Source organism: Notothenia rossii, assembly GCF_949606895.1.
Source record: "Notothenia rossii genome assembly, chromosome: 3".
Classification (NCBI taxonomy): domain Eukaryota; kingdom Metazoa; phylum Chordata; class Actinopteri; order Perciformes; family Nototheniidae; genus Notothenia; species Notothenia rossii.
The window spans coordinates 37,085,344-37,097,452 of NC_136901.1; the positions used below are offsets into that span (position 1 = coordinate 37,085,344).

The 12,109-nt window shown below is 39.0% G+C and overlaps 2 long non-coding RNA genes across 2 annotated transcripts; one reads left to right on the forward strand and one right to left on the reverse strand.

Annotated features, from left to right (window-relative positions):
- The first annotated feature begins 1,478 nt into the window (after window positions 1–1,478).
- LOC307034174 lies at window positions 1,479–3,221 on the forward strand. Its single transcript, XR_013806805.1, has 3 exons — window positions 1,479–1,566; window positions 2,044–2,215; window positions 2,397–3,221. It is a non-coding gene; the product is annotated as an uncharacterized lncRNA (long non-coding RNA).
- Window positions 3,222–5,421: 2,200 nt separating this feature from the next.
- LOC307034151 lies at window positions 5,422–6,520 on the reverse strand. Its single transcript, XR_013806792.1, has 3 exons — window positions 6,209–6,520; window positions 5,935–6,066; window positions 5,422–5,850 (listed from the first exon to the last, which is right to left on the reverse strand). It is a non-coding gene; the product is annotated as an uncharacterized lncRNA (long non-coding RNA).
- Window positions 6,521–12,109: the final 5,589 nt, after the last annotated feature.

Sequence of the window (12,109 nt, forward strand, 5' to 3'; positions counted from 1 at the left end):
AAAATGGTCAAACTCATCTTCAAGTTGATACAAAGTCGCTCAGTCCCCGAACTCTGAATGATGTGATCCCTCTGACTTTTTTTATATTGTCTAGAAACCTGTTAATGTGTAAAATTAACTTTGAAACAAAGTTTTTATGCAATAAGAAAATATATAACAGCATGTTCTAGCTATCAGTTAATTACTGACATCCTAGAGAAAGATTAACAGAATTATGTTTCAAATATTTACTGTTTTCAAAGTAACCCTGCAAGGACTCATGTGTTTCAAGGGCAGACGCAGAGCACCAAGAAATAAAGTGAATCCCTTTCAATGCTTTCTTAAGAAACAATGAAATGAGTAGGGATAGCAGAAATAATTTACAATAGAAGCAACTGCCTATGTTGATTTTAAAGTGAAACACTAAATAATACATTATTATATATTTTTTTTTTTACCGAATATATTTATATATATTTTAGTCACGGATGTTCACATTTGAGTAAGCAAGTAACAGTTTTGATGTTATGTCATAGATGTCTACGTATTGCTTTGTAGAGATATCTACTGAAATTAGCATGCTAACTGACTGGCCTGGCAAATCCTGTCTTGTAATACCACTTGTTCCAGAGGTGCCCCGAGAGGTTTTCAATCACCTTACATCCAGCATGTGCTTATTGACAGTTAGTTTATTGGAGCAAATTCAAAGGGTTGAAAAAGAGTATTGGGCCTTTTTGGTCCTTGTGATTCTTCGTCTTTGAATTTGGTCAAATAAACCTACGATCAAAGCACACGGATCTTACAGTCTCTGGTTAGTTGCACAAACACAGAAATGGCTAATGTAAACTTTAGGCACACACAGAGGTCCTCTGACACCTAATTTATCTTGGCATTTGCGTTTTAGTAATTCATTGGACTTCCGCTGGGATTTCCAGACAACCAACAAGGAATGAAGATATTATGAACGATATAACTCAGAATCGTGATCTTAGACACACAGCCCTGTATACTGTTCCAGGAGCTTAGAGTCGATCTCGTGCTCTTCTTGTTGGAGGTTTCCTAAATAATCTTGCTGGGACTATTGAAATACTTGCTTCGCCTTCTTACGTCTAAGAGGCTGAAAATGTGTTGTGGTATGGTGCAAGATTAGTGGTATAAAACCAAAATAAGCTAATAGTAGAGTTAATATTAGACTCGCTAATATTGTGATTTGTGACAGATAGATAACAGGCGCTGTGGAGATGCACCTGTGTGTGACACGTGTTGTTTTAGGGTTATAGACATGTTATGGGTACATCTGGAGCATATAGTGAGAAGACAACTCAACACAAACAACCAGCAGTTGTGAAACCTTGTTTGAACTCTTTCAAACTCTTGGGCTTCTTTTGTTTCGTGATCCGACCGCATTACTATGTGTTTACTTTCACATTGAATGAAGTATCTTAGCACGCTTGAGCCTGATGAAGATAAACAGTGAGGATACTTCCTCTTGTGAAACTATTTAAGCAGCTCCATCCAGCCGAGGATTCAATCGTCCGGCTGACTGATCGAAGTGGGACAGATCGCTGCTCGCTCGCCTACAAACACGTAAGTAGTAAGAAGATATTCGAGCATAGGACTCACCGTATGTGTTGTCTTTTAACTGTAATACTTCATATATTTTTAGTAAACAACAAGACCATAAGGTGAAGAGAAACGTTTTTTACTTATGTTTCACCTTTCTCCATCAATGTTAGTTTGGTTGATCATATGATGAGTTGTTATAAACATTTCTCCACGTTAGTAAATCTGCTGCTGTTGGTTCTTTATCTTTAAATGCAAAACAAGGAAGTGCAGCTTCAAAGGCCATGACTGGGTCCTTTTAAAATCTTCAACCCTTCTTCTAATGAACCTATTCCGTGTATTTAATTTGGATGGTTATTTGACATAATATATCATTCATTATGGATTTCAACTTACACCTGGTATTTGATTTCTGTTTTGAGGGAGACTAAACACATTGAGTTTTGTTTTTTTAACAAACAATAACTTCTTTACTTAAATGTTCTCCTTCTCTCGCTCTAGGAAGCATGACCACCACTCCCCTGATCCTCCTCACGATTGCTTTTGGCTTTGTTCATGCGATCTATCCACAACCTTGCCGGACGAGAAGGGATAACAATGCGTACAACAACTTTTCTAGAAAACACATCCTGCGGGAGGAATTTGACAGAACGAACACGAATGAATGGCAAAGGTGAGTTAGGTCTTATGACTTACGTGAGTTCAAGTCAGTGTGTTGATTTAATATGGTTTTTAATAAGATCAAGATTCATATTGATATCATGTAAAGTTTTTTATAACACAACTGCTTTATGAACATGACTTATGTTGTACTTTGTCCACGGTATTTACTTTGCAATGATCTCTTTGTTCAGATACATCGAGAACCATGGACTAATCAACAGACCTCTGCAGTCCTTCTTTGAGAGCTGGGATGAGGAAAGAGTCACGAGAATCTGTAATGGCGCAGGACAACCGTTAATAGGAAGTAGATACCGAGCTAACTTATGTATCAGTCACACACAATTACTGGTATTTCATGTCAAATTGGATCAAAATGACAGGGTTACAAATGTAAATAAAACTCCACAATTTGTGGTTTTGGCTTGTGATATTGTGGAAAACCAATGCCGTCCCGTTCATTATGAGAAGTACTACAAACAATCGCCAAACTGGAGAGCTGCACCCTGTCAACCTTAGTAGAGTAGAAATGTTTTTTGCTCAGATGAAAACATGTTATTTTGGATATCTGTTACATATTAGAGCCTGGTTATTATAACAAGTTGTTACATTAAGGAGATGACTTGTGATAACAGTATCATATTAAACATATTTACTGATATTTACATTCAGTTATTCTCCAGTCAGAAACTTTACACTTGTGTGTTTGTTGAAACTAAATTGTCACATTATGTCAGAGTGATTTGGTTTCTCTCTTGATTGAACTGTTGGTTATACTTTTCTGTAATGCTTTAAATTCATAGTATATTCTTATTGTGTAAAAAACTCTTATACTCTGGTTTTTTGTTACATTTTACTACAAAATCATTAGTGAAAATGTCTTCAAATCCTGAAGTGTTGCTTTGTATATGTGTTAATTAATTAATTTAACCTGTATTAATCAATATGTTTTATTTTAACATTGAATGATGTGCTTTTGTGCTATTAAATGATATGTCCCACCCTTGCAAGTCTTTAGAGTTTCTATTGTATTTGTTTGGACATTTCTATGGTAGAGATAAAACAATTTTAATTTCTAAAATTCCAACTGTGGATGATAACAGGTAATGATTTCCTTCACTGTTGCTGTTAAGGTGCAGAGTACCTCTTTCTAAAGCTTTCTAAATACGGTTGCTAATGGAATATTCTAATGTGCTATGGGTGATACTACAAGTGAGCAATATTTGCAAAGTGTCAGTATGAAACGTAGCTACAGCTTATTTCTCTAATACAGAATAAGTACTGCTTGGGTTTCCATCGGTGGCACCTGTGACATCTCTGGTCAACACTTGAGGGCAGACTTTCTTCATTTACTGTCTATCATTACTACAGAAGCCTATGTCAAAAAGGTATTTACAATTAGGAACATTATTAACATACTGTCTGTTGCACTTATAAATGGATATACATTTACAATACACAGACGCTACTTCTTTCTTTGGGCCTTATGTTTAATGTTGTACACAGATTGTTTTAGGTTCAAGGTTTAATGGATATTGTCCATCTATGCAAATGCAGCAGCAAGGCTTTTAATTTGCACACGGAAATAATATGAGCACATTTCCCCCATTTTGGCTTTGCTCCACTGGCTACCAATACATTTTAGGACTCATTTCAAAATCCTTTTATTTACTTTTAAATCCCTAAATGGCGTGACCCCACCATATCTTTCTGAGCTGCTACACCCCTACACGCCCAGCCGCCCTCTCAGGTCCGCTGATCAACTGCTCCTGAGTGTGAACCAGGTCTAAGCTCTTTTAGATTGTTGCTTTTATTGCTTTTAAATTGTCTATTGATTTTACTTGTACTTGTTTTATGAAGTGTCAGCTGTGCTGTGTGACTTGTTGTATGTTTATGTTTGTTTATTTGACTGTACAGCACTTTGGTCTGGAGGTTTTAAAGTGCTTTATGAATAAAGCTGTATTTTATTGTATCTATATTTTGTTACAAGCAACACTGGTCCCCTAAATAATGATTATATGCTAATGATATGCTTATATAGCAGGACACAGCTTCATTAATGTATAGGTTATTTAAAATCTGCACATTAAGCTTCAGTAAAGACACCAGGAGAGACCATGAGAAAAGAAAGAGACACATATTTCTTTCTCTAGGTATCCTTAACAATGTGGTAATGTATTTTCCTCTAAAAGTAAATGTAGCAGGTTTCATTTCACCACATATGTATATTTCATGTAACATAAACATTTAGTTTTCAATCTTTTTACTTCTCATCTGTTAAATCATTTTATCATCATGAGTCTCTTAAATGTTTAAGATGATCAAGTTATGTATTGAATTCCCTTATTCAACATGTCTTCAGGTATAAAGTGAGATGACACAGGGTTAGGGATCATTTATTTTAATATATATATTAATTATTAAGGGTTATAGGGCTGTATTCTAGATATTTTCAGAGGTTTGTTAAAAAATACATGAGTAAAACATGACTGATGATGTTGTATTTCCTTATGCACCAAGATCCTTTAAGGCAGGGGTTCCCAAAGCGAGACCCCGAGTGGGGGTCGCGAGATGATTACAAAATAAAAATGGAAAATAAAAAAATAATTTAAAAAAATTGATTTTTTTTTTTTATAGTTTTCTTTTTTAAATTACTATTAATAATAACGTTTCCATAGACATTTTCATATCATGCAATCGAAAGTGAAACTTAAGCTCGCTCCATTGCGGAGATATTCCCGCAAGAGTAGGGAAAACTGACATCAATTCACTAGCATTTACCACGTCGACAGGGGGTCGCCAGTCTCTGGCACTGTTATTTTGGGAGTCGCGGGCTGAAAAGTTTGGGAACCCCTACTTTAAGGGACAGAGTCCAGTGAATCTCTATCTGATACAACTCGAGCCACCTTTGCAAGTTTGAGATGAAGCTGGTGAGTTTTGAATACTGTAATGCAAATAGGTTTGCTAGTATCAAAGTAGCACTTCTTGAAATTTGAATAAACGGGACCTTCTCCACGTCTTTGTTTCTCGCTCCATGTCCACTGATGCATTATCAGGGAGGTTAGACATCTAAGTTGAGAGGTTGTTGCAATGATATGGAGCTTTGAATTGAAATGCACAACACTCAATATATTAAGATATTCAGGAAACAGAAAACAAGAAACTCACTGTCAACTTTGCAGCATAATGAATTTAAAAAAGCAATGATTGAAGAAGACATTTTTAGAAATCATATTATGATTTAATGAGCAACAGCTATGTGTTTCATTACATTTGAAAATGTCATGGTGATAGATATTCAGTTTATAGAGAGCTCAGATCTTTGTCAGCCACCCTCAAGCAGGAATGAAAACAGAGATATAGATTCTCACATTTCAGTGACCAAAAAACCACTGAAGGTTGTATCATAGTCAGTTCCCCAAACATGTGTTTTTGCCCGCAGCTGCACATACACCCGGTCTCCTTGAACAAGCTGCAGGAACACTGCGTTTCCTCCATTATCAGCCCGGTCATAGGTTGAAGGGAAATCATGTGTCAATATAATCAATTCATTGTTCTTGTAGAGCCGTAAGTGAGTGCCATGGTCCCGTCCAACATGAAAGAAGATGGTAAAGTAATAAACACCTGGAACCGGGGCAGTAAAGATACCTGTGGAAACAACAGGTTGTCACACACCATCAGTGGTCATTGAATGCATTTTAAGACCTCTAAACAGGATGGAAGTAGTATTACCTGTGGATGGACTGTAGGCGGCTTCAATGTTTGTGATCAAGGTTCTGTAGATTAAAGTTGTGTGTGTGTCGAAGGGTCCAATGGTATTCTCTCCTCCTCCTGTTGCTGCACTGAATATGACCGTCGTATGTTCTATACAAAGACACATCGTAATCTCATCATCATTTAAATTTAGCGTAGCATTTCAACAATTTTCCATTTGATAATGCAATCACCACACATTATTCTACCATATGAGGTCTTTAAATCAATCAGAACTAAAGTTTCACTTTACCTTTGTTCTTCAGTTCAAGAATCTGGTTTTCACTCTCCTTCAGCCTGTTATCAGTGTCCATCAGCCTGTTATCAGTGTCCATCAGCCTGTTTTCAGTGTCTATCAGTCTGGTTTCCATGGCCTTTAGTTTCACACTTACTTCACAAGCATTGCATGACTGTGTACCACTGGCATTATCACCTTCCTGGGCCAAAATTAAGCCACTAAACAGCGACACAATCAGCAAAATGATCAATCTCATTTTGTAAGTTGATACAAGTCGCTCAGTCCCCTGAACTTTAAAGGATGTGATCCCTCTGGCTGCTTGTATGTTGTTTAAAGGGACCTGTTAATGTTTAACATCAGTTTTGATAAAAGGGTTATTTTGCAATAAGAAAATAGTATTGACCGCATTTTCTGGCAATCCGTTAATCATTGACAGCCGAGAGAAATGTTAACAACAACAAGTACCCTATATCTGCTCATCCACTCTAAGTAGATTATGGTCAGGCACATAAACAGAACACAGACTATATGACTAATGCTACGTTCAGAACGGACGCGATTCGATGTTTGGGGGGTCGCAATTACATGTAAAGCCAATGCAGAGACGCGGACAGACGCCAATTCGCTCCGACGGCAAGCATGAAGCGGTGGACGCGGCGCGAATCACGCGATTAAGGCGATTGAACTGTGCCGCGTCAAACGCGAGAGTTACATTTTTTCAACTCGAGCGTCAAATTCACGTGACGCGTTCTCGCGGAAGCCAATCAGCGGTGAGGATCTCAGCCTGCCGTTACTGACGTTCAACCAGAAAACATCAGCCATTAGCTGTTAGCAGTTAGCACACAGAGATCACAGCTCCTCATATCTGTTCAGAAACTGTACAAAAGTTAAACAAGTACAAACCACAGACTGCCTATGTCATGGCAAATACAGTCGCTGGTTTATTTATTATTTGTAATTTTGGGGAAACCAGCTCGAGTGCGCTAGAATTTGAAAATACACAACCGGAAAAAATCTGCCACTTCCTTACAGAGCCCCTCCTCCAACACACACGAACGCGCACATGACCAATGAGGGCACGAGATAAGTTTGTGCACAGATGGAAGGCTGACAGGCAGGTAGGCCATCCAGTTATTTCAGCCGGGCCGGCTCAGATGATTGGTCGTGCTTTTTACAGTACTACGGCTTCCACAGATGATATTTTTTTATGGATTTTTTGTCAAAGCACTTAAGGCAGGGGTACTCAAATACAAATCTTAAAGGTCCAAAAAAAGTTTTTCAATAAGACAAAGGTCCGTTTATTACGGTCATTCAAACTTTTAAAAAATTATAACAAGATTCTTAACACGAGGTTGCAAAAACAAAAATAATCTGTATGCAGCATTTTCATTGTTATTGTGTCTGTGTTTGATCCCTCAGAGTCGCAGTGTAAGAGCTGCACAGTTATGAATAAAGGCAGCCGCACCCTCTTTCATTCAGCATTCCCATTATTGCTTTATAAATGTCTTGCCCCCTTGTGTGTCCACTGAGGTTCGTCAGGCCCAACACATCTTCAACAAACTTCCCCTTTGCCTCATCATAAAAACTCACAAAGACCAGCAACTGAGCATTGTCAGTGGTGTCAGTGGACTCATCCACAGCTAAGGAAATGCACTGTGCATTTTGTATTCCATCACAAAGCTGGTGAATCAAATCACCAGCCAGTGTTTCTGTTCTTCTGGTTGCTGTGGAATCTGAGAGGGGGATTTGCTTGACCTGTTATTTCCTCTTTTTGTTTGCCTTCAAACATGGTCTCTACTCTCCATCACTTCAGTCATGCATTCTTTTATACTTCAGTTATGATCCAGTGGAAAGTCCTTACCTACTGGCCTAGTTCAATCAAAGTGGTTACTTTTTTTTGGCTGGGCAGTGTAGTTTTAAACACCGTCTTATTTGACTTTCTCAGGACTTAAAACTGTTTTTTGGGGGCAGACCCCCACAAAGAAAAACATATATTTACACACGTAAGGTCATCATCTTAACAGTTTTGTATGCTCATCCGTGAGCAGAGCATCAAGTTGACATGTCTATTACAGCTGAATGCGGCGATTACCATCTTGTTCAGCAAAACGCCTCACAAACTGATTAAGATCAACAGCTTTAGTGCGTTTTGATTCAATGCTGAGTACAGCCAACCTGACAGTCTCTCATTGTAGACCTCAAATACCTCATTCCTTCAGTACTTGGGTCCGAATGCTTCTCGTTTTGCGCCGTACCGTTCTAATGAAATCGCCGCCTATCATATTTCCACGCTCGCGCCAGGGCCGGGGGAGGGGTTACAAGGCGTGCGTCTTGTGCTGCATTCACTTGTACTCGGACATTAGAGACTTTCTCTCATAAATGTCCGATGAGCCACAACTTTTCTTTCAAAACAAAGCTGCCAACTGGGGTGGCAGCTGGGGTGGCAAGGCCCCATGCCACCCCAGTAGGTGAAACTAGGCTACTAGCTACAGTACAGATGCAACTAGATGAGCTGTTAACTCTCGCTCTGACTTTTTAAAACACACGCATTTTTCCCACCCGCATTCCGCGAAGACCAGCCCTACTGTGCCTCTGATTCGCAGACTGTTGGTGGGGGGAAAAAACGCTGACGGGATGCTGAATGTGATTGGACCAATGCGTTGGCAGACACACACAGACAGTGGAACAGTCGGACATGCAGAGCACTGTTTGTTGTTGGACATAGCGGAACATTTTGACTCGTTGCGTTGTGGCGATGTCTCGCAGATAACACATATGAAAAGTATAATTTGCTCAGAGTCCAGAGACAGTTGTGGTTCGGTCCGGATCCGGACCGGAGTCCGGACTTTGAGGATGCCTGACTTAAGGTATCCATTGCTATCGGGATGTTAAGAGCATTCCATGGAATATAACAAAAAGTGTATCTCGAGCTGGTTTCTCAAACTTACCTACCCCACCTTTAATCACGGTAAAATATGTTCATTTTGTTGTAGTTGTAGCTCCCTAGCCAGCGCGTCTTGTTTGAATGATGCGAGTAAACACAGCTGGCAGCCGCGGTGAAACACGAGCGATTAGAGCGAAGCGAATATTCGCATCACGTCCGGTTTGAACGGACAATTAGACTAGAGCGATGCGATAGGAGCGTTTAGAGCGAAGCAAATATTCGCATCGCGTCCGGTGTGAACATAGCATAATGACATGCAGCACAAAAAATCATAAAGAATTGTGTCTGCATCTAATTTTTTTTAGATTCAGACACCATTTTTTATGTTTTTTTGTGCTGAATATCCCTATTCACTCTTTTCTGGAACTTATTTTGACCAAAAAACACTAAAGGTGGTGTCATTGATTCCCCAAACATTTGTATTTGCACTTAAGTTCACCAACATCTAGTCCTGTGTCTGTCTACAGATGCATGGACCCTGTATTGGCCCAGTTATCTGCCCCATCATGCAATGTGCTGTGGTCAAAGGTCGGCACAATATGCTGATTTCTCTCAAGGAGAGTTAGTATTATGTAATTTGCAATATATTATTGGTGAATTGATACCTGCATGGAGATATTAGTTCTGACACAGCTTTGAGACATAACTTCTTTACTTAGACTACAAAACCAGTGCAATTCTTCGTCTGGGCAATACTCTGCATTATTCTACAACTGTACTGTGCAAAGTACAGATTAGTCGGAAGGGAAGGACCTTGGTTTGCAGGTAGGCGACTTGGCCTGCCTTTACAAACAAAACAAAGTTAGTCTCCATAACTTTAAAGCTCCAAAACCATAATGGGAGTCAGAATGTATTTAATTTATATTTTGAGGATTTTATTTAAATACTTAATGCCTATATATTCTAAGGAGGCCCAGAACCCCAACATACATGAAGTTTTTGCTCTCTTTAGGATAACATCAAGCGTGACGATACACTTCTTTGTAAGCTATGAGAATAATTTTAAATTCTATCCAGTTGGGTTGACTTTTGCCTTTTGTTGCCCTACTGAATTAAATCAAACTGTTAACTGTTAACAGTTTGAACAGTTGCTTTAGATATCTTGGGTAAAAAGCTGTAACTCATAGGTCCCTCCAGCATGAAAGAAGATGGTAAAGTAATAAACACCTGCAACCGGGGCAACGAAGACACCTGTGGAAACAACAGGGTGTTGGTCACATTTCTTTTAATTAAAAAGTATTATCTCAAACCATCAGTATTCTTAAGTATTCAATATGTTTTTCGACCTGTATTTTATCAGACAGGATGGAAATACTGTAGTTTCTTGATTCTTGTTAGAGCGTAGGTGTTATTTAACTGAATGCAGGTGACTGAGTTGACTGTACACCAATGTTTGTAATCACAGTTCTGTAGATTAAAGTTGTGTCTGTGTTGAAGGGTCCAATGGGTTTATCTCCTCCTCCTGTTGCTGCACTGAATATGACCGTCTTATTTTCTATACAAAGACACATCGTAGTCTCATTCCTTTTGATAATCCAAACATAATTCTGCCGTGAGCTCTTTAAATTCATCAGAACAAAAGTTTCACGTTACCTTCGTTCTTCAGTTCAAGAATCTGGTTTCACCCTACTTCTGACAGGGAAGTTGATGGTTTTATCAATAATAAAGATCAACCATGTTAGGATGTGAAGGATTATTTGAATTATTTGAAGGATTAAAGTAACGTGTTATGGCAGGAAAGTTAAATCTGGTATATTCATTTTAATGTCACCTTATATATATTCATGTGTGTTAAATTTGAAGGGACAAAGTATCTTTTCCCTCCCCCAATATATTGAGGTGAAGTACTTGTGTTTAGAGAAGAGATGGGAGCATGGGACACCCTTATTTGGGAATAGGGCCAAGACTCTGGAATGTTTCCCTCGTAAAAGAAGGGTGTGCGTTACACAATCTTGTAGCAGATGTGTGTGTGTTTTCATTGCAGTAAAATATATGTGCTACAGGATTACTGGTCAACTATACCTCTGTTCTTGTTCTTTCATGTGTGGGTACTAAATGGCTACAAACATTGTGGAGAAATTAGCTTAAACATCTTTCATTACTCTATATGAAATGGAAGCAGTTTTTTATGACAGGGACGAGAGAGTTGGGGGAGGGAGCGCATTCCGAGGAGTTTCAGCATGTCAATTGTCAGGGGAATCGACTTGTTTTCAATAGAGGTGTGTGGTTAGTTACTTTGTGTTAATAATAGCAGTATGTGTAAAGGAAGCTGGAAATATACAATGTGAAACCTTTTATTTGAAGTAAAGATGTGAACAATAGCTCAAACAAATGGAAGGGCCATAGGTAAGCCTGTGTGAAGTTTGACTATTTGAAAAGCATCTCTAATACTGCTTAAGAGCATAGGTAATGTGTTCCTCGTTGTTATTGATATGAAAGTAATTAACATGTATTACGTATATTTAGCCAACTATAACAACTATATCTTAAAACATACTTTTAACTTGTGTGTGGCAGCCTGAGGCGGGAAGATGGACACAGGGACAAAGGGCCATAAACAGGAGGTGTGTGTGCTGGCTACAAGCTGCTGTGTCGCACTGATTGGGTGCGACAGGCCATGTGTTGGTCTCTGCCAATAAGATGACCTCGGGGGGAAAGCCCGCACACACCTCCTCCTGTGTTTTAGTATGAAAGCCTGTGTTTTCCTTTGGTTCGCGCTCTTGTTTTTCACCGGCCGTTCCTGAGACCTGTCTCACACGGTGGTAGAACCTGAGCCCGGAGTACTCTGCAGAGTGCTTCGTGATTTCTTTGTATTTGTATCGTTACTGTATATCATTAAAGCGGGATGATTGTTTAACTTGTATTCTGGTGTTTCTTAATCCCTTCCTTTTCACAAATTCACCCAGCTTAGCAAACGACACGCGGAGACAAGGTTGGTTTTCAACATCCTCCAAATCTCCAACAGATGACAG